This window comes from Chiloscyllium plagiosum, unplaced genomic scaffold, assembly GCF_037043375.1.
Source record: "Chiloscyllium plagiosum isolate Xiang-an unplaced genomic scaffold, Cpla_swu_hap1 HiC_scaffold_27, whole genome shotgun sequence".
NCBI classification, from domain to species: domain Eukaryota; kingdom Metazoa; phylum Chordata; class Chondrichthyes; order Orectolobiformes; family Hemiscylliidae; genus Chiloscyllium; species Chiloscyllium plagiosum.
Window position 1 is genome coordinate 39,634,358 of NW_028270165.1, and position 24,298 is coordinate 39,658,655.

Here is a 24,298-nt window from a genome sequence, read left to right on the forward strand (position 1 = left end):
AGTTTGGATTAGAGTGGTGCTAGAAAAGCACAGCAGGTCAGGCAGCATTCGACGAGCATGAAAATCGACATTTCGGGCAAAAGCCCTTCATCAGGAATCAGATTCCTGATGAATGGCTTTTGCCTGGAACGTCGATTTTCCTGCTCCTCAGATGCTGCCTAACTTTTATTGTGACCCACTTTGTTACAGCTTCAGATCACCCCAGCAAAAAGGCATAGAAAGAGTAGCTTATTTGCATTTTTAACAGCTCAAGGTCAAAGCGTACACACTCCCCTGCACCCCACTTTCTTCACTGTTGGTCAGCTGAGTTGTCCCTTTGTAACTGGATCCTTGGAACAGACTTAACCTGGAGGTAGTATTGCTTCACTCAGCAATTGCAACCCATACCCTGTATCCAAGTAAGATTCTCCCTGCTCATTTGCCGAGGGGCTGTCAAGCATCAGCCACACTGCTGTGGATCTGGAGTCACGTGTAGACCAGACCAGGTAAAGGATGCAGCTGGGACGACTGAGTGAATCCTTTCCAAAAATAGCAGTTTCCTTCCCTAAAACATGAGTGAATCAGATATGGATGTTTTTCTCATCATGAGGTTCTGAACTCCAGATTTTTGACTGAATTCCAATTCCACCATCTGCTATTCAAACCAGGGAGTCCCCAGAACTAGGTTATTAGTCCAGTCAATAATGGCACTCGGCTGAAGCTCCTTCAATCCCCCTGCAATGGCACGTGAACTCACTGATGTCTCTGCAGGTGGGAGGAGCGGGTGAAACCCTTCCCGCATGGAGAGCAAGTGAATGGCCTCTCCCCGGTTTGAACCTGCTGGTGGGCCAGCAGTGTAGATGATGGAGTGAACTCCCTCCTGCACATGGAGCACTTGAACGGCTTCTCTTCCACATGAACACGCTGGTGCTTCTGCAGATGGCCCATCTCACTAAATCCCTGTCCGCACACGGAGCGGGTGAACAGCCTCTCCCCTTTCCTCCATGTGAACGCGTCTGTAGGTTTCCAGCATCGATAGGAAAGGGAATCTTCTCCCACAGTACCAACATTTCCACATGGGGGGAAGCTTTCCTTGTGTCACTCTGTGTTTCAAATTACAAACAGAAAGGGTACACAGTCTCTCCCCACCGTGAGTGGTAAGATTTTGATCCTCCAAGCTGAGTAAATGGTATGAAGCACTTTCCACAGTCAGCGCACTGGATCTCCCTCACTCGGGTGTCTCAGTATTCTTCCTGCCGCACCAGTGTCCAAAATCTCTCAACCAGGCAAAAGGAAACATTTCTTCTCGATGTGAATGGCTGCTGACGTTAAAGTCCCAGTGAATCAAGTGGCTCTGTCAGAAGTTGATGTATCTTTTGGTTTCAGATTTCTTTCCCCATGTCTTCCTGCAAATAAAATCACGAAATAAGTCACAGTCAGTACAGTCAAATGAACATAACATCGGTGACAATTCCTGTAGATTACCAGATGCCTGCTGATCATATATTATCCATGACACAAAAACCCAAAAACCCTCACGCAGCCAGGTAGCGTGAAGTATACATTAAGAGGAAAACTTCATTTAGGTGACAATGACCTGGAACAACCTTTCTATAAAGTTGCTGGAAATGGAGCTGAGTCAAGGTTTTGAAAATGAAATGTCAAGGCTGTTTCAGAAAAGGAAGCCAGTAAAGTTGCTGAATGACTTCCTGCTGACCTATTAAATAAAAATGATTACAAGAAATACAGGATGTAATTCCATTACTATATTAAAAGGTGAAAAATCATAGCCATGCAGCTTGTACAACAGTGAATATCAGATATACACTATATGAAGCAATCATAAAATCCCTGCAGTGCAGAAAAAGGCCATTTGGCCCATTGAATGCATTGGGTGTAGGAGTTGGGAGGTCACGCTGCAGCTGTGTAGGACTCTGGTTCGGCCACTTTTGAAATATTGCATTCGATTCTGGTTTCCCTGCTATAGGATAGGAAGGATGTTGTAAAACTTGAAAGGGTGCAGGACAGATTGATAAGGATGTCGCCAGTGTTGGTGGATTTGTGGTATAAGGAGAGGCTGAATAGGATGGGGCTGTTGCCCCTGGAGTGTCGGAGGCTGAGGGTGACCGGATAGAGGTTCATACAATCCTGAAGGGTGGATAGAGTAAATAGGCCAGAGTGGTGGTGGAGGCTGGTACAATTACAACATTTAAAAGGCATCTGGATGGGTGGGCGAATAGGAAGGGTTTGGAGGGATATGGGCCAAATGCTGGCAAATGGGACACTAGATTTATGTGTTGGATCAAAAAGTCTATTTCCGTGTTGTATATTTCTATGTCTTTTTGATAACAGATGATTTATTTCTGTTGATGAAAATATTGTTATAAATCATAGCTGGGTACTAATACTTAGATGTAAGGGAGTGGGAATTCCACAAGTAGGGCACAATAAGAATCCTGGGAGACCCCAATTCTGGTTTACTATCTAATGAGCAACCTTTAAGCACGAGCACCAAATGTGCATTTATGTCTAATTTTGTTTTATTTTTCTTGTTTTATTCCCTGCTATTGTTAAAGTACAGATTTTACATGGCCGAGGGAAGCCCTTATGGACTCAGACCTGTAAAACCTCTCTCTTGTTTCGTCCCAAAGATCGTACTCTTTGGAAGTCTGGAATAAAAACCTCTTACAGACAGTTTAGTATAATTTTAGTTATGCCCTTTATTCACTAGTAGCATCACTGTTACAACATAACACTGATACCTATACGCTAAACTAACTAGGTTCTAATAACCTAGGAGAGTAGGGTACCAGCTCTTCAAGTGCCCCAACAGGCTACTGCAATGTACTGATACAAAGTGGCTTCCTTTATACAAAAGTTTACAAAAACATTGCATGTTCTTAATTATACAGATAACAGTGAAAGACAATAATTTGCAATGAAGAGAAGTTAATTGACAGATCTGTGTGTGCTTGACTGATCACTCCTAAAGGCCTTGAGCTATCCATCAGGTGGGAAAAACAAATCCAACCGAGTTAGGCGTCTGGTGGCGAGATAAGTTCCTATAAAGAAGTACCAGTCTAAATTAAGTGGGAGATGTCATAAGGTAACCTTGCACAGGTCGCATGTCTGATACAATTGTTTTACAAAATGGCTTTTTAGCAGGGAGGGCAAACTTTTGACCATAAAATGGCTTCCTGACAGATTGTGTCAGATTCTCTTCAATGTTAGGTTTAGAATAGTTTTAAGCTGGGAGCAGATTCCTGCTTTTTATCTTAAGCACAAAATTGTTCTGTACCTGAGGCTCAAACGGTACTGCAAGGTTGTATTTAAAATGATTAGTCTTGAATGAAACATGCCTTCTTTTCAAGTTTGTGATTGAAATTCAAATAAGACATAAGATCTGATTAGTTAGAATTGACAGTGGGGCAGTCTGTAAGGTCTGTAAAAACAGCAAGTAAGTTAAAGCTTTATCAGTATTTCCTTTTAGAGTTTGCATTTCATAACCAGAATTGGCTACTCAAAATCATCATAAATTCTCAAAGTGCAATTAAATTCAATCCATAGCAGCTAAGCACTAAGAGTTAATTGTCTACTGGATTCAACGGCCTCAGCACTAAAATGGTGTCTCTCTCTAGTGTCCTTTTGAACTCTCAAGTCAGGGTTTTGTAACAGCAAAGATTTATTTTCTCTGTGACTGCCCCGCATGCAATGGGTAATAAGAATCCATTATAATTGACAGCAACTGACCATTAATTACAACGTTTTTGATAGTACCGAGTTTTGTTTCAGGGTCAGAATCAAACACTGTCATTAATTTCACAAGGGAATGGCTGTGAATGTTATCACTTGGTGTCTTGTTCACGCAGATTCACCGATGCTGAGGCAAATGTTCTTAATTGTCTTACAGCATCCTTTTATCACTTGGAAAGCCCAGATGTCCCTATCTTTTGCATTCTTTAAGGTCCCCCCTTTTCTGAGCCTTGCTGCCTGTCTATTTTCTAGTGCAGTAAATGTGTTCTATAATTCAGCATTACATTTAGTCTAACTGTTTAAAGACAAGTTTTAAGGCTATAGACTTTCTCACTATGATGACTCTCGCGGTCTGGATGGTTGACAGGCTGGGAGATTGTGGGTTGGGCCTTGATCGACTGAATGTTTTATTGTTCTGGAATGAGTAAAAGGGGCTCAAAATTTCAGCAGAAAGCCAGCTGAGCTGAGGACAGATGACACCTTACTCTGTGGGAACAGGGAGGCCAACAGGAGGACAGAGAAATCAGGACCTGAAATCCGAGCTGACACCAGACTACCATGTTTTTAGAGCTTTGATTAGCAGTGCCAACCCTCTACCTTTACCTAGCTTCCCATTTGACTTGAATGCCATGTAACCCCTCGATATTCAGAATCCAATCCTTGTCATTCATGAAGCCATGTCTCTGGAAGGAGTCTTAGATCATATTCTCTTCAATGTGTGCAGTCAATTCATTCACTTTTGTTACAATGCAGCACACATTCAGCCATACAGTCTTCAGGTTCAATTTTTGTGATTTGTAGAATCCAGTTTTGATTGCTGGGACATTTACTCTCCGTGTCCCTTTCTATCATTCTCTGATGTTCATTTTCCACATCACTACATTGCTCACCTGCCTTGATTCGGATTGCCCATGAGAAATGCAGGTTTATACATTCACAGCAATAGAAGCAGGAGTAAGCCACTTGGCCCATCGAGCCTACTCTGCCATTCTTTAAGATCATGTCTGATCTATCCATCATCTCAGCTCCTCTTTACCTGCATTATCCTGACTACCCTAAATTCACCTACCATACAAAATCCCATCGAACTGTGTCTCGAATATGCCTGCTTCTATTGCTTCCTTGGGCAAAGAATTCCATAGATTCACCACTCTCGAGTTCCTCCTCCTCTGTCTTAAACGTACCGTTAATCTTGTTACCTAGTCTCACCCACCAGCAGAAAGGACTAGATAGGGTGGTCTGGGCGACATGCTGTTTGGATAGGTCAGTGTGGACTTGATGGGATGAATGGCCTGCTTCCACGCTATAGGGATTCCAAGATTTACCACAGTTGTGCTTGCCCCAGACCACAGCACCCAGAACCTCCCACCTTCTGCAAATCGAAAGACAAGTCCTGCCCTGTTCTCTTGTGTGTTATCTAACTGCTTAATGATTTCTAGTGAATACAGCCCACACCTCCCACTGCTGCCAGTAACCTTTACAAAGCTGATGAGACAATGCAATACCTGCAGTACTGAAAATCATAAGGTTTCTAACGATACCAGTTACTGATTCACCGCTCCCAGTGATGGACAGCATTGGAAATAAAATGTCAACACTTCTGTTTTCCCTCAGTCCAAATTGTCCATGCTGACCAGATATCCCAAATTAACATAGTCCCATTTGCCAGCAATTAGCCCATATCCCTCTCAATTCTCCCTATTACCAGATGCCATTTAAAATGCTGTAATTATACCAGCCTCCACCACTTCCTCTGGTAGCATATTCCATACACGCAATACCTCTGTGTGAGAAAGTTGCCCATAAGGTTCCTTTTAAATCTTTCCCCTCTCACCTCAGACCTATACCCTATAGTTTTTGACTCCCCTACTCTGGGGAAATGATTTTGGCTATTCACCCTATCCATGCTCCTTATGAACTTCTATAAAGTCACACCTCAGCCTGCAATGATCCAGAGAAAACAGCCCCAGCCTATTCAGCCTCTCCGTTTCTGTGGTCAACCAAGTGTGCGCAGTGCTTTGCTGACACTGGCGGTCATGTGCATTGCTTGCTGACACCGCGGAGCATGCTCAGTGTGCAGGAATTTGTTACAAACTGTTAAAAATCATAAAACATCTGGTTACAGTCCAACAGGCTTATTTGGAAGCACGGGGTTTTTGAAGCGCTGCTCCTTCATCAGATGATTGTGGAGTATAATATGGTAACACAGAATTTATGATCTTATATTCCATAACCACCTGATGAAGGAGCAGCGCTCCGAAAGTTAGTGCTTCCAAACAAGCCTATTCGACTGTAACCTGGTGTTGTGTGATTTTTAACTTCATACATCAATATGGGCACCTCCAGATCATGACAAATTTCAAGTGTCCAAATGCGAATACGAGAGAAAAATGCCGAAGCCAACTTTTTTTGCCGAAATTTTTTTCCCCTGTGCCTCGATATTTTATTTCATTTGCATTTTGTCTGGCTGCTCAACGTTTCTGTCTTTTCCCCAGGATAGAGGTATTCCAAAACTAGATGGTAAAGGTTTAGGGTGTGGGGGAAAGATTTTAAAAGATCAAAAAGACTAGGAATAGAACATTCACCCCTTACTGGGCGAAAGTGAGGACTACAGATGCTGGAGATTAGGGTCGAGTGTGTGGAGCTGGAAAAGCACAGCAGGTCAGGCATCATACGAGGAGCAGGAGACTCGACATGTCGGGCAAAACCCTTCGTCAGGAAATAGCCATGGGGAACTGCAGGTTTGTAGCGTAAACAAGTGAGTCTGCATGGGATGCTGTTGGGAAGGTCGGTGTGAATGGCCTGTAGGGATGATATGATTCCACTACCTTAGCCACGTGTATATTGAGAAATGATTGCCCCAAGTCTGCTGTGGGAGGAGTGCGTTCCAGTTCGTGTCAGCGCTGGCTCTCTCTTCACATTCTGCCCCCCTGTCCATTTTCTCCCCACCCACTGCCCCCTGCCCATTCTCTCTCCTCACACTGCACCCCCTATTCTATCCCCGAACCCTCTGAACCCCAGTCTGACCCCTGTCCATTTCTCTCCCTTCTCCACTACCACCAGCGAACCCACCCCCCCCCCCCCCCCCATCCTTTCTCCTGCCTCAGCCCTCTTTGATCGCTGTATGAAGCCCTTCTAAGGAGAGAGAGAGAATGGTTGATGATGACTCTACCTGGGAAACAGGGAATGTGAGAAATAGCTGATTTTTAAAATTGAGAATAACTCAAATCATATATTCAGAAGCTTCGTTAAAATCGGGAAGAATGTTATTTTATTTTTAAAAAGCTGCAGAAATCTTTCTGAAACTTGCATTGATGTATTTGCACAACAACGGACAGGCTGTAAGGAGTGAATGAGTGAATAAAAGACAAGTCCCACCTTGCCCTCGAGGAGAAAGTGAGAACTGCAGATGTTGGAGAGCACAGTTGAGTGTGGTGCTGGAAAAGCACAGCAGGTCCGGCAGCATCCAAGGGGCAGGAGAATCGACGTTTCGTGCATAAGCGCTTGGCACTCGGCCATCGCTCCTTCCCTCCCCCTGCCATGGCACGTGAACGCGCTGGTGCCTCCCCAGGTGGGAGGAGCAGGTGACGCCCTTCCGGCACTTACAGCAGGTGAATGGCCTCTCTCCAGGGTGGACCCGCTGGTGGGTCAGCAGTGCAGCTGACTGAGTGAACCCCCTCCCGTACATGGGGCACGTGAATGGCTTCTCTCCCTTGTGGACTCACTCATGCGTCTCCAGATGGCTGATCCGACTGAAGCCTTTTCCACACACTGAGCAGGTGAATGGCCTCTCCCGGTGTGAATGCATCTGTGGGTTTCCAGCAAGGATGGGGAAGGGAATCCTTTCCCATAGACCCCACATTTCCACGGTTTCTCCATTGGGGGAGCTTTACCTTTGTTGCTCTGGGTTTGAAATTACAATCAGAACGGGGTGAGACTTTGATTCCTCCAAGCTGAGTAACTGGTTTGAAGCACTTTGCACAGTCAGCGCACTGAATCTCCCTCACCCAGTGTCTCAGTATTCTTCCTGCCGCACCAGTGTCCAAAATCCTTCAAGCAAACAAAAGCAAACATGCCTTCTTGATTGGAATGGCTGCTGATATTCAAGTCCCAAATGAATCAAGTGGCTCTGTCAGAAGTTGATGTATCATTTGTTTTCAGATTTCTTTCTGCACATCTTCCTGCAAAAAAACCACAAAATAAGTGATCACTGTCAGTACAGTTAATGAACATAACATTGGTGGCAATTCCTGTAGATTGCCAGATGCCTGCTGATCACATAATACTCAGCACACAGAAACCTGAAAACCCTCATGTCGCCAGATAGCCTTAAGTGTGTATGGAGGAAAACTTCATTTCGGCGACAATAACATGGAAAAAAAAAACTGTCCTGTACAGCCGCAACATGACTGCCCAACTCCTGTAATCAATACTCTGACCAATAAACGAAAGCATACCAAACGCCTTCTTCATTTTCCTATCTACCTGTGACTCCACTTTCAAGGAGCTATGAACCTGCACTCCAAGGTCTCTGTTCAGCAACTCTCCCTCGGACCTTACCATTAAGTGTATAAGTCCTGCTAAGATTTGCTTTCCCAAAATGCAGCACCTCGCATTTATCTGAATCAAACTCCTTCTTCAGAAAACTCAATCAAGTTCGTGAGACATGATTTCCCATGCACAAAGCCATGTTGACTATCGCTAACCAATTCTTTCTTTTCCAAATGCACGTAAATCTTATCTCCCAAATTCTCTCCAACAACTCGTCTACCACGGATGTTAGGCTTACTGGTCTTTCATTCCCTGGCTTTTCCTTACCACTTTCTTAAATAGTGGCATCACGATAGCTACCCTCCAGTCCTCTAGCACCTCACCTGTGACTATCTATGATACAAATATCTCAGCAAGAGGCCCAACAATGCTTTCCGTAGCTTTCCACAGAGTTCTAGGGTACAACTGATAAGGTACTGGGGATGTACCCACTTTTATGCATTTCAATACATCCTTCACCTCCTCCTCTGTAATGTGGACATTTTCCAACATGTCACCATCTGTTTCCCCACAGTCTATATCTTCCATGCCCTTCTCCACATTAAAAACTGACGCAAAATATTCGTTCAGCATCTCCTTCATCTACTGCAGCTCCACACATAATCCGCCTTGCTGATCTTTGAGGGGCCCTATTCTCTCCCTTGCTACCCTTTTGTCCTTAATGTATTTATAAAAACCCTTTGGATTCTCCTGAACTCTATTTGCCAAAGCTATCTCATGTCCCCTTTTTGCCCTCATGACTTCTCTCTTAAGTATGCTCGTATTGCCTTTATACTCTAACGATTCACTCGATTCCTCTGTCTATACCTGACATATGCTTCCTTGTTTTTCTTAACGAAAATCTCATTTTCTCTAGTCATCCAGCATTCCCCAACCTACCAGCCTTTCCTTTCACCCTAACAGGAATATACTGTGTCTGGACACTTGTTATCTCATAAGTGAAGGCTTCCCATTTTCCAGCAGTCCCTTAACCTGCGAACATCTGCCCCCATCAGCTTTTGAAAGATCTTGCCTAATACCTGAATGTTCCTCCAATTTAGAACTTCAACTTTTCGATCTGATATATTATTTTCAATCACTATTCTAATGTTAATAGAATTGTGGTTGTTGGCTCTTAGGTTTTGCACCATCTCTAGTATATACATCCACATTGTGAATTAGAAAATGTCCTTATACACACTTAACAAATTCCTCTATTTGGCAGATAGGTAAATGGGCAGGAGTTATACCTTGGGTCCACTTTTCCTTCACTCCCGTCAACCCTACCCCCATTCCTACCCCAATAGTCCAACGGCTCTTTCCCCTGCAACTGCCGAATGTGTGACACCAGCCCATTTATCTGCTCCCTCCTCACTATCCAAGGGCACAAACTTACCTTCCAGGTGAAGCAGCACATTACCTGCATTTCCCACAACCCAGTCTACTGCATTTGCTGCTCACAATGTGGTCTCATCTGCAATGGGGAAACCAAAGCATAAACTGAGTGACTGCTTCGCAGAACATCTACGTTCTACCTGCAAAAAAGACCCTGAATTTCCAATTGCCTGCCAATTCCATACCCCACCCTGTTCCCTGGCCAACATCTCTGTCTCAGGTTTGCTGTAGTGTTCCAGCGAAGCTCCGCACCAGCAGAACGAAGAGCACCGAATATTACACTTGGGGACCTTACATCCCTCCGGTCCCAATATCGAATTCAATAATTCTAGGGCCTGAACTCCATAATATCCTCGTCCCAACCACACACACCAAGCCTTGTTATCACATACTGGATTAGTGGTGCTGGAAAAGCACAGCAGTTCAGGCAGCATCCAAGGAGCAGTAAAATCAACGTTTCGGGCAATAGCCCTTCATCAAGAATACAGGTTTCCAGCATCTGCAGTCATTGTTTTCACCTTGTTATCACATAGTCTGTCATTACACACTGCCTTTCTTAGACACGAATAGTCCCCAATAACAGTTATTCACCCTCCCACGCAGATCGTTATCAACTCCCTTTCCTGTCCAACAGTTCTTCCCTCGCTTTGGGCTCTGTCCTGATCTATCATTTACTGCATCCGCCTTCCTCCCACAATATTTTTCGCATATAAACCGACATTTTCCCAATCACCATCAGTTCTGTGGAAGGGTCACCGGCAACTCCTGTTTTTCTTGTTTCTGATATACAGCGTCCGCAGTTCTTTCAGTTTTTTGTTGAGGTAGAGTTGGAAATTGCTTCGAGAGACGCAAGGAGAGGGGGGAGAGACAGAACAGACATGAACTGTTGATCTCCGTTGTTACTCATAACGTAAAATCATTGTAGTGCGATCGCTTCCCTTAACCGTGAATAGAAGGGCGTGGGGCCTTGAGAGCTTGTGGCGCAACGTAAGCGCGTTTGACTCCCGGTCGGAAGGTTGCGCGTTCAAGTCGTGTCAGGCTCTCTGAAGTTAACTTCGCCTAATCCAAATCAAGAAAAGCGTGCGCTCACTCCGGGTATCTGCTGAGTCAAGTCTTCTTTCTGGAAACTTTCGATCACACACGTGAAGCTTTGCTGTCAGTTTGATTTGTCAGCCCTGTGTCAGAGAGGTGGTGTGCCCATTGTTTGGGTAAATGCTCAGCTCCCCCAATGTGAGAAATAAAACTACCCGGTAACTCTCCCACATCTGCTTATGCGAGAAGTCTCAAAGGTGGAATCATACCCCGAGAACAATGAACAACCTGCCAAGGGTGCAGCGAAGTCCTGAAACAGCTGAGATTGCTCAGTACGGAATACATTGTACATTGCTTCCAGAATTACAAGCAGCAAAGAGTTTCAAGAACATCTGCTTCTCAATCTGTCTCCCTGCTCTCAGGACGCTGCTGTTTGCCCCGACCCCAGTGACCGGGGTCTCTCCACTGGTGGATAATTGAACCATTTTGTTTCTACTTGCAAGCTGTACTGGTGGAAGGCAGAGCCCAGTCGCTCTTCTGCTCTCTCTCTCTCTTTCTCTCCCTATCATTTGGGGTAGGAGACGTCAGTTACAGTAATGCGTAAGAAATGGGCAACTTTGAACTTGTTCCAAAGGTCCTGTTAAGGGAGAGACAGAAAGATGCTGCGCTGCCAGGACAAAGAGAAATTGACACCGGAGACCATTCCCTCAGGTAAATTGGTATGAGTGCATTTTTGTGCAGCCTGCTTGGTGTTCAGAATTTGTCTTGACACAGCAATCCTGCAGAAAGTCTTTTGTTACACGGGCGTTAGTTTCTTTACTGTGGGAAGTGGACAAAAACAGCAAGTCACGTGTTTCAACTTCAGTTCATTGCCATCTGAGAGAAGTGGTTTCACACTTGAGATCAGAACACACCGACAGAGACCAGGACAAGACAACTCAGAGCTCCACAAGCGTGCCACCGCAACTGTGTAAATTTGACTCGTGTATCGAAATGACATATTTAGTTCAGATACCCGAAGTTTTGGGAAGCAAGGTAAGGGAAAGGCAAGGGAAAGAGCAGAGCACCATTGTACGGGAAAGTTGCGAAAGGTGACATTAAGCGAATTGCAGGGGATGGTTATGCTCCATCATATGGTCCCAGCACTCTCCCGCTGCATCACGTTACGACAATGCACCAAAGCACATCCAGAGAAGAATTCAGCTTTTCCTCTGGTGCGTGGCATGCACGTTCGGGAATGATGTCAAAGATGTTGCTGCGCGCACGTGTCATATGCTGTTGAGCGCACGTGTGGAGGCTGTGTAAATATAAACTTTGTCGAAATTCCCATATTCTGTTGGTCGAACTGTGATTTCACTCTGAATCACAACATGTATCACAGCGCAGATGGAAGCCAAGCGGCCCACCTTTTCTCTGCTGGTTCCACATAGGAAGTAAACGAGTGTCTCCACTCGTATCATTCTCTTGGCTGAGAGACATAGACTCATAAGAGATGCACAGCATGGAAACAGACCCTTCGGTCCATCCCGTCCATGCTAACCAGATAGCCCGACCCAATCTCGTCCCACCTGCCAGCGCCCGGCCCATATTCCTCCAAACCCTTCCTATTCATATACCCATCCAAATGCCTTTTAAATGCTGCAATTGTACCAGCCTCCACCACTTCCTCTGGCAGCTCATTCCATACACGTACGTGAAAAGGTTGCCCCTTAGGTCTCTTTTATATCTTTCCCTCTCACCCTAAACCTATGCCCTCGAGTTCTGGACTCCCCCACCCCAGGGAAAAGACTTTGCCTATTTACCCTATCCACGCCCCTCAAAATTTTGTAAACTTCTAGAAGGTCACCCTTCAGCCTCCGACGCTCCAGGGAGAACAGCCCCAGCCTGTTCAGACTCTCCCTGTAGCTCAAATGCTCCAAACCTGGCAAGTCTGCACATTGTTAGGTCGAACACGAAAACCGAATTCCTTCCTCTTTGTCAGTGTCAGACAGGGACTTACTGACCCTAACCACTCCCTGTACGAAAACGTTCTTCCTAATGTCACTTTTACTTCTTTTCCTCGTGACTTTAAAATTCTGCCGTATCGTTGTGGATCCTTTCAGGTGTGGGAGCATTTTCACAACATTATTTCCTGTTTCTAGGTCCCTCATGACTTGGAAAACTTCGGTTCTCCGAGCAGAGCTGTCCCAATTTTCCAATCTCCCTTGATTGCTGACATTCCTCAAACACCGCACCACTCACGTCAACTTGTTCAACACTATCTCCAACCATTTCACTTCCCTGTTCTCTGTCCCATTCGTACTCCAGGGAGCCTAACCTCGTTTCACGAAGGTGTTTTTTGAGAAAATTAACCACGCATTTTTGGACACGTCGAGTTAAGACAGGCGGGCGCATGCGGGATTTGAACACGGGACCTCTCGCAAGTCGGTGCAGCAAAAGACCTTAAGCGAGAATCATACGCCTCGACCAACGAGCCAGACAGCAAACACACACTCAACTCCCCACGCCTCTGAGGCGTGAGACTTGAGACTTGAGACTTGCTCAGTATGAAATACATTTGAGATTGCTCTGAGGATTGCAAGCGGCAAAGAGTTTCCCGAACAGCTGCTTCTCATTCAGTCTCCCTGCTGCTGTTTCATTCCACTGCATTCGCTGCTCACAGCGTCGTTTCCCCAATGTAGCATGAAGCATAAACTGGGTGACTGCTTCGCAGAACATCCCGGTTCTGCCCGCAGGAAAAAGGCCCTGACCTTGCGGTTGCCTGCCACTTTAACACATCACCCTGTTCCCTGGCCAACATCTCTGTCTCAGGCTTGCAGCTGTGCTCTAGCTCCAGATGAAAGAACAACACCGCATTTTCCACTTGGTGACCTGACAGCCCTCCGGTCTTCAATATCGAGTTCCATAACTTTAGGGCCTGAACTCCTCCATGTCCTTGACCCCTACCACACAAACGACTCCTTGTTATCACCTCGTCTGCTATGACATACCACGTATTGTTAGCCGCTAACAGTCTCCATTAACAGTTATTCGCCTCTCACGCGGATCGTTATTCACTCCTACGTCCTCCCTATTGTTCTCTCTCTGAGCTGGCGGCAAACACAGCAATGTACATCGGAGACTCTGAGCCAGCTGAAACTTGCTCAGTGTGAAGTACATTCCACATTGCTCCAAGAATTGCAAGCAGCAAAGCGTTTCCAGGACATCTGCTTGTCATTCTGTCCCCGGGGCGCTGATATTTGTCTCATCCCCAGGAACTGGACTACCTCCACTGGTGGATAATTAAACCATTTTATTTCTACTTGCACGTTGTTCTGGGGGGTGGGACGGGGTGTAGGCTGGGGGGAGGGCAGAGTACATTCGCTCTTCTGCTATCTCTCTCTCTCTCTCTCTGAAATCCTTGGGGTGAGAGGTATCAGTTACACGAATGCGTGGGTGGGACAGAGAGAAATGGACACCGAAGACTCTTCGCCCAGGTAAATTCACATTGTTGTGCAGCCTTCGTGGTGTTCAGAGTTCGTCGTCACGCAGCAATCTTTGGAAAGTCTATTGCAAAGTGGGCATCGCTTTCTTTGCTGCGACCGCGCAGCAGTTAACCATCTGAGCCCCAAGTGTCCCAGATGAAGAGAATCCGAAAGGAACCTTCACTCACTGAGAGTCATCCCCACGGCCCTGAGCTGAGGGACTGCAGGCAGTCCAACACGGAAGGGACGATAAAAATGAACCAGTTTTTCTCCCTCAGCCTCTCTGTCCCAGAGACAGGCAGTGGGACGGCATAAACATGTAGCATCATTCTCGCGCAGACAGAAGCCGTTCAGCCCATCGAGTCCACGGCGATTCTCTGTCACTTGCCTCTCCCTGAGGTTATTCACAATTGGTGATCTGTCCTAATCGTGGGGGAATGTGTCTGAGTCGTAATGCGGTTTCTGACATGCCGTCCGTCTTATCATTCACGTCCGAACCGGCATGGCGAATTACTGCAGGGAATGGACAAAAACGTAAGGCATGTGTTTCAACTTTATCAGCTCATTGACATCTCAGGAAAGTGGTTTTACAATTCGCTTCAGAGGAACTCGACGGAGAACAGGAGAAGACCACTCAGACCTCCAGGAGCGAATCACTTCGCCTGCGTGAATTTGGCGAGTCTATCAGTATGATACATGTCACTCAGACACTCGAAGTTTTAGGGAGCAGGTGCAATGTGAAGATATAGAACAGAGGCTCATGACAAAGGAAAGCTGCTCAAGGAGAGTTTGAGCAATAGCAATAGAGGATGGTTTCGAGCTATGGGCCTCTGGGTTGTGGGGCCCGCACGCTGTCGTTGCGTCACTCTGTGTTTAGTATGCCGTGCGTTTTCTCAGAACCCTTCAGCTTTTCGACAGGCACCTGGCATGCACGTTCCAGACACATATCAAAGATCTCCACTGCTGTTGTGTAATATACTGCTGCGCAGGGGTGTGGAGGCTGTGTTAATATGAACATTCTGTTGGTCGAACATGACCACCGAATTCAATTTTGTGTCCATTGAATCTGCCTCTTTGTCACTGTCAGAGAGGGATTTACTGACCCTAACCACTCCCTGTACGAAAACGTTCTTCCGAATATCACTTTTACTTCTTTTCCTCATGAATTTAAAACGCTGCCGAATCGTTCTCGATCCTTTCAGGCGTGGGAACACTTTCACGACATTATTTCCAATCTCTAGTCCCCTCATGACTTGGAAAACTTGCCACGCCGGATTTCAAACTTCTGTTCTCCGAGGAGAGCTGTCCCAATTTTCCAAACTACCTTCATTGCTGACCTTCCTCAAACACGGGACCACTCACGTCAACCTGTTCAACACTATCTCCAATCATTTCACTTCCCCGCTTCCTTCCCCATTCGTACTCCAGGGAGCCCAGCATCGTTTAACGAAGGTGCTTTTTGAGAAGTTTAATCGGGCATTTTTGCACAAGTCAAGAAAGCCAGGATCTCTCGCAAGTCTGCCCGTTAGAAGACCCAATGCGAGAATCATACCCCTAGACCAACGAGCCATAGGCCGCTGGCTCCAGCACCTCCTGAACTAGCTGAGACTTGCTCAGTGTGAAATACATTCGCCATTGCTCTCAGAATTGCAAGCAGCAAAAGAGTTTCCAGAACAGCGCTTCTCATTCTGTCTCCCTGCTCATTTCGTTCATATTCAAATGAACAAAACCACCAGGTCTAGTTCTAGTCCATCTGTGGAGAGAAAGGAGAGATAATGTTTTGAGCCCAACGATCCGTCTTCGGAACTGATGGAATGAGTGGGCGGGTAAAGACCGTGGAAGAAGGTGGGCAGGTTCTAAAATGATTGAACTCGGCGTTGGGTCCTGAAGGCAGCGCGGTCTCTCAGGAGAAAATGAGGTTTCGCTCTTCCAGCTTGCGCTGTGCCTTGTGGGAGCACTGCAGCAAATCAGAGACTGAAATGTTGTCATGGGAACACAGTGGGAGGTTGAAGTGACAGGAAACTGGAAACTGACGGTTTATGGGAGAAAGGACACAGAACGGGGGATGTGCGACAAAAGTGTACAGAAAAGCCACACCCCCAGACCAGACCCTGAACTACAACCAACAAAACACAGACAAGAGAAGCTGCATTAGGACGCTATTCAAAAGGGTGACTACACACTGCAGCACTGCCGACCTGTGACTGAAGAAGAACACGTCTACAGAGGCTTCACCAGGAACGGATAAGCCCGCAACTTCATCCACAAGAGCCGAGCAGACAAACAACGGGACAAGGATCTGCCACGACCCAACACACTCACCACTTTACCTTATATAATAAACCTCACAGAACTAATAGCCAGACATCTCCGACCACTCGGATTCATGACAGCCCATAAACTGACAGCCACGCTCAGACAACAACTCACCAGAACAAAAGACCCAAGGACATCATGTGGAAAACAAATATAGTTTACAAGATTCCATGCAAAGGCTGCACGAAAACTAAACAGTACAGGACAAACAGGCAGACAACTAGCAAACTGTAACCATGAACAACATCTACCCATTAAACACTGTCTCTGGTACCCACACAAACACAGATGATAAGGACGATAAAATCGACAGAGACAGCACAACGGTCATAGTACAACTAAACAGAGGTCAGCCAGAGAAATTCAACAAACACGGCACTCATCCAGGAACTCCAGCAATAAACACATTGACATATGCCAATCACTGCGAACGAACAACCAGAACCGTCAAACAAAAGCAACAGAAACAGAACCAAATACATTCCAGAAGACACAGTACAGCAGCGCTTCACAGGTGGCTCCAACGCACTGAAGATGTCACCGAGACAGAGGATGTAACGCCTACAAATCAACGTCCCAGCTCGGCGAGCGACGACAATCGGCAGCCGAGCTACAAAGCTTTCCGCAAATCTTATACGGAAGTGTAATTCCTATCGAAATTTGAGAGCATCCTGTTTATGTCATTCAGTTCCTGCAAGCAAAAACTTTGTTGTGGTTCTGTTCGCCGAGCTGGGAATTTGTGTTGCAGACGTTTCGTCCCCTGTCTAGGTGACATCCTCAGTGCTTGGGAGCCTCCTGTGAAGCGCTTCTGTGATGTTTCCTTCGGCATTTATAGTGATTTGTACCTGCCGCTTCCGGTTGCCAGTTCCAGCTGTCCACTGCAGTGGCAGGTATATTGGGTCCAGGTCGATGTGCTTGTTGATAGAATCTGTGGATGAGTGCCACGCCTCTAGGAATTCCCTGGCTGTTCTCTGTTTCGGTTTGTCCTATAATAGTAGTGTTGTCCCAGTCAAACTCATGTTACTTGTCATCTGAGAGAGATCCCGGGTTCAAATCGCCGTTTCGGACGTGAATGACAAGACGATCCGCATGTCAGAAACCGCAACCCGGGGACAGAATGACAAGCAGATGTTCTGGAAACTCTTTGCTGCTTGCAATTCTTGGAGCAAAGTGGAATGTATTTCACACTGGGCAAGTTTCAGCTGGCTCACAGTCTCCAGTATACATTGCTCTCTTTCCCGCCAGCTCAGAGAGAGAACAATAGGAGGCACAAAGGAGTGAATAACGATCCGTGTGGGAGGGTGAATAACTGTTAATGGAGAGCGTTCGTGGCTAACAATAAGTAGTGTGTCGTAGCAGACTATGTGATAACAAGGGGCTCGTATGTGTGTGGTAGGGGTCAAGGATATGGGGGATTTCAGGCCCTAAAGTCGTGCAGCTCGATCTTGAAGACCGGAGGGCTGTAGGGTTTTGAATTGGAATATGAGGCGTTGTTCTTCCATCTGGAGCTGAGCTTTGCTGGAGCACTGCTGCAAGCCTGAGACAGAGATTTTGGCCAGGGAACAGGGTGGCGTGTTAAAGTGGCAGGAAAGCAGAAGCTCAGGTCCGTTTTTTGCGGGCAGAACCGAGGTGTTCTGCGAAGCAGTCATCCAGATTATACTTCATGCTCGGTTGGGGACACGACACTTTGAGCGGCGAATGCAGGAGACTAGGTTGCGGCAAATGAGCAGGTAAAGCGCTACTTCACCTGGAAGGTATGTTCGAGCCTGGAAGGATATTCAGGAGGGAGCGGGTAAATTGTGCTTCTGAGTGAAGTCACGGTTCGTGAAAACAGAATGTGGCAATTTAGACAGAGTTAATATTCGCTTGCCGGCGATATGTCTGCCGGTGCGTGGTGGGAGCATAACCCAGAAGGGAAACCATCTTTCCTATTCACTCAATGTCGTCTTAAGCAGCTTGTTGTGTACCTCGCCTTCTCAGCTGCTTCCCAAAAATCTTCGACGTAAATATTTCACATTGATATACTGGCCCAATGTGCACAGTTGAGATGACACACTCGTGGAGGTCTTCGGGGTCTTCTCCTGTTCTCTGTACCCTATGTTGAGGAGGGCAATGCTTGTCACTGGTCACTCCGGTGTCAGAGAAGAGTTTAGAAAGAAAACGGTTTAATTTTCTGCCAGTATAGAGGGCCCTGTTCCTGGGGACGGGCAAACGGCAGCTGAGAGACAGAATGAGAAGCAGCTGTTCATAGAGTCATAGAGATGTACAGCATGGAAACAGACCCTTCGGTCCAGCCCGTCCATGCCGACCAGATATCCCACCCCAATCTAGTCCCACCTGCCAGCACCCGGCCCATATACCTCCAAACCCTTCCTATTCATATATCCATCCAAACGCCACTTAAATGTTGCAATTGTACCAGCCTCCGCCACTTTCTCTGGCAGCTCATTCCATGCACGCACCACCCTCTGCGTGCAAATGTTGCCCCTTAAGTCTCTTTTATATCATTCCCCTCTCACCCTAAATCTATGCCCTCTAGTTCTTGACTCCCCGACCCCAGGGAAAAGACTTTGCCTATTTATCCTATCCATGCCCCTCATAATTTTGTAAACCTCCATAAAGTCACCCTTCAGCCTCCGACGTTGCAGAGAAAACAGCCCCAGCCTGTTCAATGTCAACTATACTTCACTCTGAGCAAGTTTCAGCTGGTTCAAGAGGTAGAGCGAGGGGTGGAGTGGAAGCTTGCTGCTGTCTGGCTCGTTGGTCTAGGGGTATGATACTCGCTTTGGGTCTTCGTCGACGCAGATTTGCGAGAGATCCCGGGTTCAAATCCCGGACGAGCCCGCGTTTTATGACTTGTGCAAAAGTGCCTCTTCCATTTTCTCAAAAAGCACCTTCGTTTAACGAGGTTGGGCTCCCTGGAGAACCAATGGGACTGAAAGCAGCGAAGTGAAATGATTGGAGATAGCGTTGAATAGGTTGACGTGAGTGTTGCGGTGTTTGAGGGATGTCAGCGATGAGGGTGGGTTGGAAATTTGGGACAGCTCTCTTCGGAGAACAGAAGTTTGAAATCTGGCCCGATTGAAGCTTTCCAAGTTACGCGAAGTCGAGACAGAGAAAGTAATGTAGTCAAAATGCTCCCACGCCTGAAAGGATCGGCAACGATTCGGCGGAGATTTAAAGTCATGAGGAAAAGAACCAAAAGTGACATTAGGGAGAACGCTTTCGTACAGGGAGTGGTTGGGGTCAGTAAATTCCTAACTGACACTGACAAAGAGGCAGATTCATGAGACGCAAACGGGAATCCGGTGGTCATGTTTAAAGTAACAATGTGCAGAATTACATGGAGAAGGCAAGAGAATGATACGAATAGAGACCCACGTTTACTTACTGTGTCGACCCAGCAGAGCGAAGGTGGGCCGCATGGCGTCTATCCAGAGTGAAATCACAGTTCGACCAACAGAATGTGGGAAGTTAGAAAAAGTTTATATTTACACAGCCTCCATACGTCTGCGCAACACCATATAAGACGACAGCAGTGGAGATCTTTGACAACAGTCTCGTCAGACGAAAGGCTAAAGGGACCTGTGGAAAACGGCGGCGTGCGTAAGAGCAGAGTGGCGCAGCGGGAGCGTGCTGGGCCCATAGCCCAGAGGTCGATGGATCGAAACCGTCCTCTGCTATTGTTCAGTGTCTCCTTGAGCGACTTTCCATTGCGATGGGACTCCGTTCGGCATCTTGCCTTTCAAAAGACTTCCTGACTGTCTGAATGCCCCGTATCATACCATATCGTTTGGCGAAACTCACACCGTTCAAGTGACCGGCTTTTGGAGGTCTGAGTAGTCTTCGCCTGTTCTTCGTTGGTTTCCTATGAACTGAACCGCAAAACCACTTCTCTGAGATGCCAATGAGCTGATAAAGTTGAAACGCATGCCTTGTGGTTTCGTGCCTTCCCTGCAGTAATTCGCCACGCCGGTTCCGACGTGAATGACAAGCAGATGTTCTGGAAACTGCTTGCAATTCTTGGAGCAAAGTGGAATGTATTTCACACTGAGCAAGTTTCAGCTGGCTCAGAGTCTCCAGTGTACATTGCTCTCTTTCCCGCCAGCTCAGAGAGAGAACAATAGGAGGGACAAAGGAGTGAACAACGATCCGTGTGGGAGGGTGAATAACTGTTAATGGAGAGCGTTCGTGGCTAACAATAAGTAGTGTGTCGTAGCAGACTATGTGATAACAAGGGGCTCGTATGTGTGTGGTAGGGGTCAAGGATATGGGGGATTTCAGGCCCTAAAGTCGTGCAACTCGATCTTGAAGACCGGAGGGCTGTAGGGTTTTGAATTGGAATATGAGGCGTTGTTCTTCCATCTGGAGCTGAGCTTTGCTGGAGCACTGCTGCAAGCCTGAGACAGAGATGTTGGCCAGGGAACAGGGTGGCGTGTTAAAGTGGCAGGAAAGCAGAAGCTCAGGTCCGTTTTTTGCGGGCAGAACCGAGGTGTTCTGCGAAGCAGTCATCCAGATTATACTTCATGCTCGGTTGGGGACACGACACTATGAGCGGCGAATGCAGGAGACTAGGTTGCGGCAAATGTGCAGGTGAAGTGCTGCTTCACCTGGAAGATATGTTCGAGCCTGGAAGGATATTCAGGAGGGAGCAGGTAAATTGTGCTTCTGAGTGAAATCACGGTTCGTAAAAACAGAATGTGACAATTTAGACAGAGTTAATATTTGCTTGTCGGCGATATGTCTGCCGGTGCGTGATGGGAGCATAACCCAGAAGGGAAACCATCTTTCCTATTCACTCAATGTTGTCTTTAGCAGCTTGTTGTGCACCTCGCCTTCTCATCTGCTTCCCAAAAATCTTCGACGTAAATATTTCACATTGATATACTGGCCCAATATGCACAGTTGAGATGACACACTCGTGGAGGTCTGCGGGGTCTTCTCCTGTTCTCTGTACCCTGTGTTGAGGAGGGTAATGCTTGTCACTGGTCACTCCGGTGTCAGAGAAAAGTTTAGAAAGAAAACGATTTAATTTTCTGCCAGTAGAGAGGGCCCTGTTCCTGGGGACGGGCAAACGGCAGCTGAGAGACAGAATGAGAAGCAGCTGTTCATAGAGTCATAGAGATGTACAGCATGGAAACAGACCCTTCGGTCCAAACCCGTCCATGCCGACCAGATATCCCACCCCAATCTAGTCCCACCTGCCAGCACCCGGCCCATATACCTCCAAACCCTTCCTATTCATATATCCATCCAAACGCCACTTAAATGTTGCAATTGTACCAGCCTCCGCCACTTTCTCTGGCAGCTCATTCCATGCACGCACTACCCTCTGCGTGAAAATGTTGCCGCTTAGGTCTCTTTTATATCTTTCCCCTCTCACCTAAATCTATGCCCTCTAGTTCTTGACTCCCCGACCCCAGGGAAAAGACTTTGCCTATTTATCCTATCCATGCCCCTCATAATTTTGTAAACCTCCATAAGGTCACCCTTCAGCCTCCGACGTTGCAGAGAAAACAGCCCCAGCCTGTTCAATGTCAACTATACTTCACTCTGAGCAAGTTTCAGCTGGTTCAAGAGGTAGAGCGGGGGGTGGGGCGGGAGCTCGCTTGCTGTCTGGCTCGTTGGTCTAGGGGTATGATTCTCGCTTTGGGTCTTCGTCGACGCAGATTTGCGAGAGATCCCGGGTTCAAATCCCGGGCGAGCCCGTGTTTTATGACTTGTGCAAAAGTGCCTCTTCCATTTTCTCAAAAAGCACCTTCGTTAAACGAGGTTGGGCTCCCTGGCGTACCAATGGGACAGAAAGCAGCGAAGTGAAATGATTGGAGATAGCGTTGAATAGGTTGACGTGAGTGTTGTGGTGTTTGAGGGATGTCAGCGATGAGGGTGGGTTGGAAATTTGGGACAGCTCTCTTCGGAGAACAGAAGTTTGAAATCTGGCCCGATTGAAGCTTTCCAAGTTACGCGAAGTCGAGACAGAGAAAGTAATGTAGTCAAAATGCTCCCACGCCTGAAAGGATCGGCAACGATTCGGCGGAGATTTAAAGTCATGAGGAAAAGAACCAAAAGTGACATTAGGGAGAACGCTTTCGTACAGGGAGTGGTTGGGGTCAGTAAATTCCTAACTGACAGTGACAAAGAGGCAGATTCATGAGACGCAAACGGGAATCCGGTGGTCATGTTTAAAGTAACAATGTGCAGAATTACATGGAGAAGGCAAGAGAATGATACGAATAGAGACCCACGTTTACTTACTGTGTCGACCCAGCAGAGCGAAGGTGGGCCGCATGGCGTCTATCCAGAGTGAAATCACAGTTCGACCAACAGAATGTGGGAAGTTAGAAAAAGTTTATATTTACACAGCCTCCATACGTCTGCGCAACACCATATAAGACGACAGCAGTGGAGATCTTTGACAACAGTCTCGTCAGACGAAAGGCTAAAGGGACCTGTGGAAAACGGCGGCGTGCGTAAGAGCAGAGTGGCGCAGCGGGAGCGTGCTGGGCCCATAACCCAGAGGTCGATGGATCGAAACCATCCTCTGCTATTGTTCAGTGTCTCCTTGAGCGACTTTCCATTGCGATGGGACTCCGTTCGGCATCTTGCCTTTCAAAAGACTTCCTGACTGTCTGAATGCCCCGTATCATACCATATCGTTTGGCGAAACTCACGCCGTTCAAGTGACCGGCTTTTGGAGGTCTGAGTAGTCTTCTCCTGTTCTTCGTTGGTTTCCTATGAACTGAACCGCAAAACCACTTCTCTAAGATGCCAATGAGCTGATAAAGTTGAAACGCATGCCTTGTGGTTTCGTGCCTTCCCTGCAGTAATTCGCCACGCCGGTTCCGACGTGAATGACAAGCAGATGTTCTGGAAACTCTTTGCTGCTTGCAATTCTTGGAGCAAAGTGGAATGTATTTCACACTGAGCAAGTTTCAGCTGGCTCAGAGTCTCCAGCGTACATTGCTCTCTTTCCCGCCAGCTCAGAGAGAGAACAATAGGAGGTACAAAGGAGTGAACAACGATCCGTGTGGGAGGGTGAATAACTGTTAATGGAGAGCGTTCGTGGCTAACAATAAGTAGTGCAACTCGATCTTGAAGACCGGAGGGCTGTAGGGTTTTGAATTGGAATATGAGGCGTTGTTCTTCCATCTGGAGCTGAGCTTTGCTGGAGCACTGCTGCAAGCCTGAGACAGAGATGTTGGCCAGGGAACAGGGTGGCGTGTTAAAGTGGCAGGAAAGCAGAAGCTCAGGTCCGTTTTTTGCGGGCAGAACCGAGGTGTTCTGCGAAGCAGTCATCCAGATTATACTTCATGCTCGGTTGGGGACACGACACTATGAGCGGCGAATGCAGGAGACTAGGTTGCGGCAAATGTGCAGGTGAAGTGCTGCTTCACCTTCACCTGGAAGATATGTTCGAGCCTTGAAGGATATTCAGGAGGGAGCAGGTAAATTGTGCTTCTGAGTGAAATCACGGTTCGTAAAAACAGAATGTGGCAATTTAGACAGTTAATATTTGCTTGACGGCGATATGTCTGCCGGTGCGTGATGGGAGCATAACCCAGAAGGGAAACCATCTTTCCTATTCACTCAATGTTGTCTTTAGCAGCTTGTTGTGCACCTCGCCTTCTCATCTGCTTCCCAAAAATCTTCGACGTAAATATTTCACATTGATATACTGGCCCAATATGCACAGTTGAGATGACACACTCGTGGAGGTCTGCGGGGTCTTCTCCTGTTCTCTGTACCCTGTGTTGAGGAGGGTAATGCTTGTCACTGGTCACTCCGGTGTCAGAGAAAAGTTTAGAAAGAAAACGATTTAATTTTCTGCC

The 24,298-nt window shown here is 46.9% G+C and overlaps 1 protein-coding gene and 1 non-coding gene across 3 annotated transcripts in view; both read left to right on the top strand.

Annotated features, from left to right (window-relative positions):
• The window catches only part of LOC148143696 (sulfhydryl oxidase 2-like), a 565,239-nt gene that overhangs the window by 97,030 nt on the left and 443,911 nt on the right, over positions 1-24,298 (top strand). The window lies entirely within an intron of this gene.
• On the top strand, positions 19,224-19,313 carry trnap-ugg (transfer RNA proline (anticodon UGG)). The gene is given in 2 exon segments: positions 19,224-19,259; positions 19,278-19,313. It is a non-coding gene; the product is annotated as a tRNA-Pro (tRNA).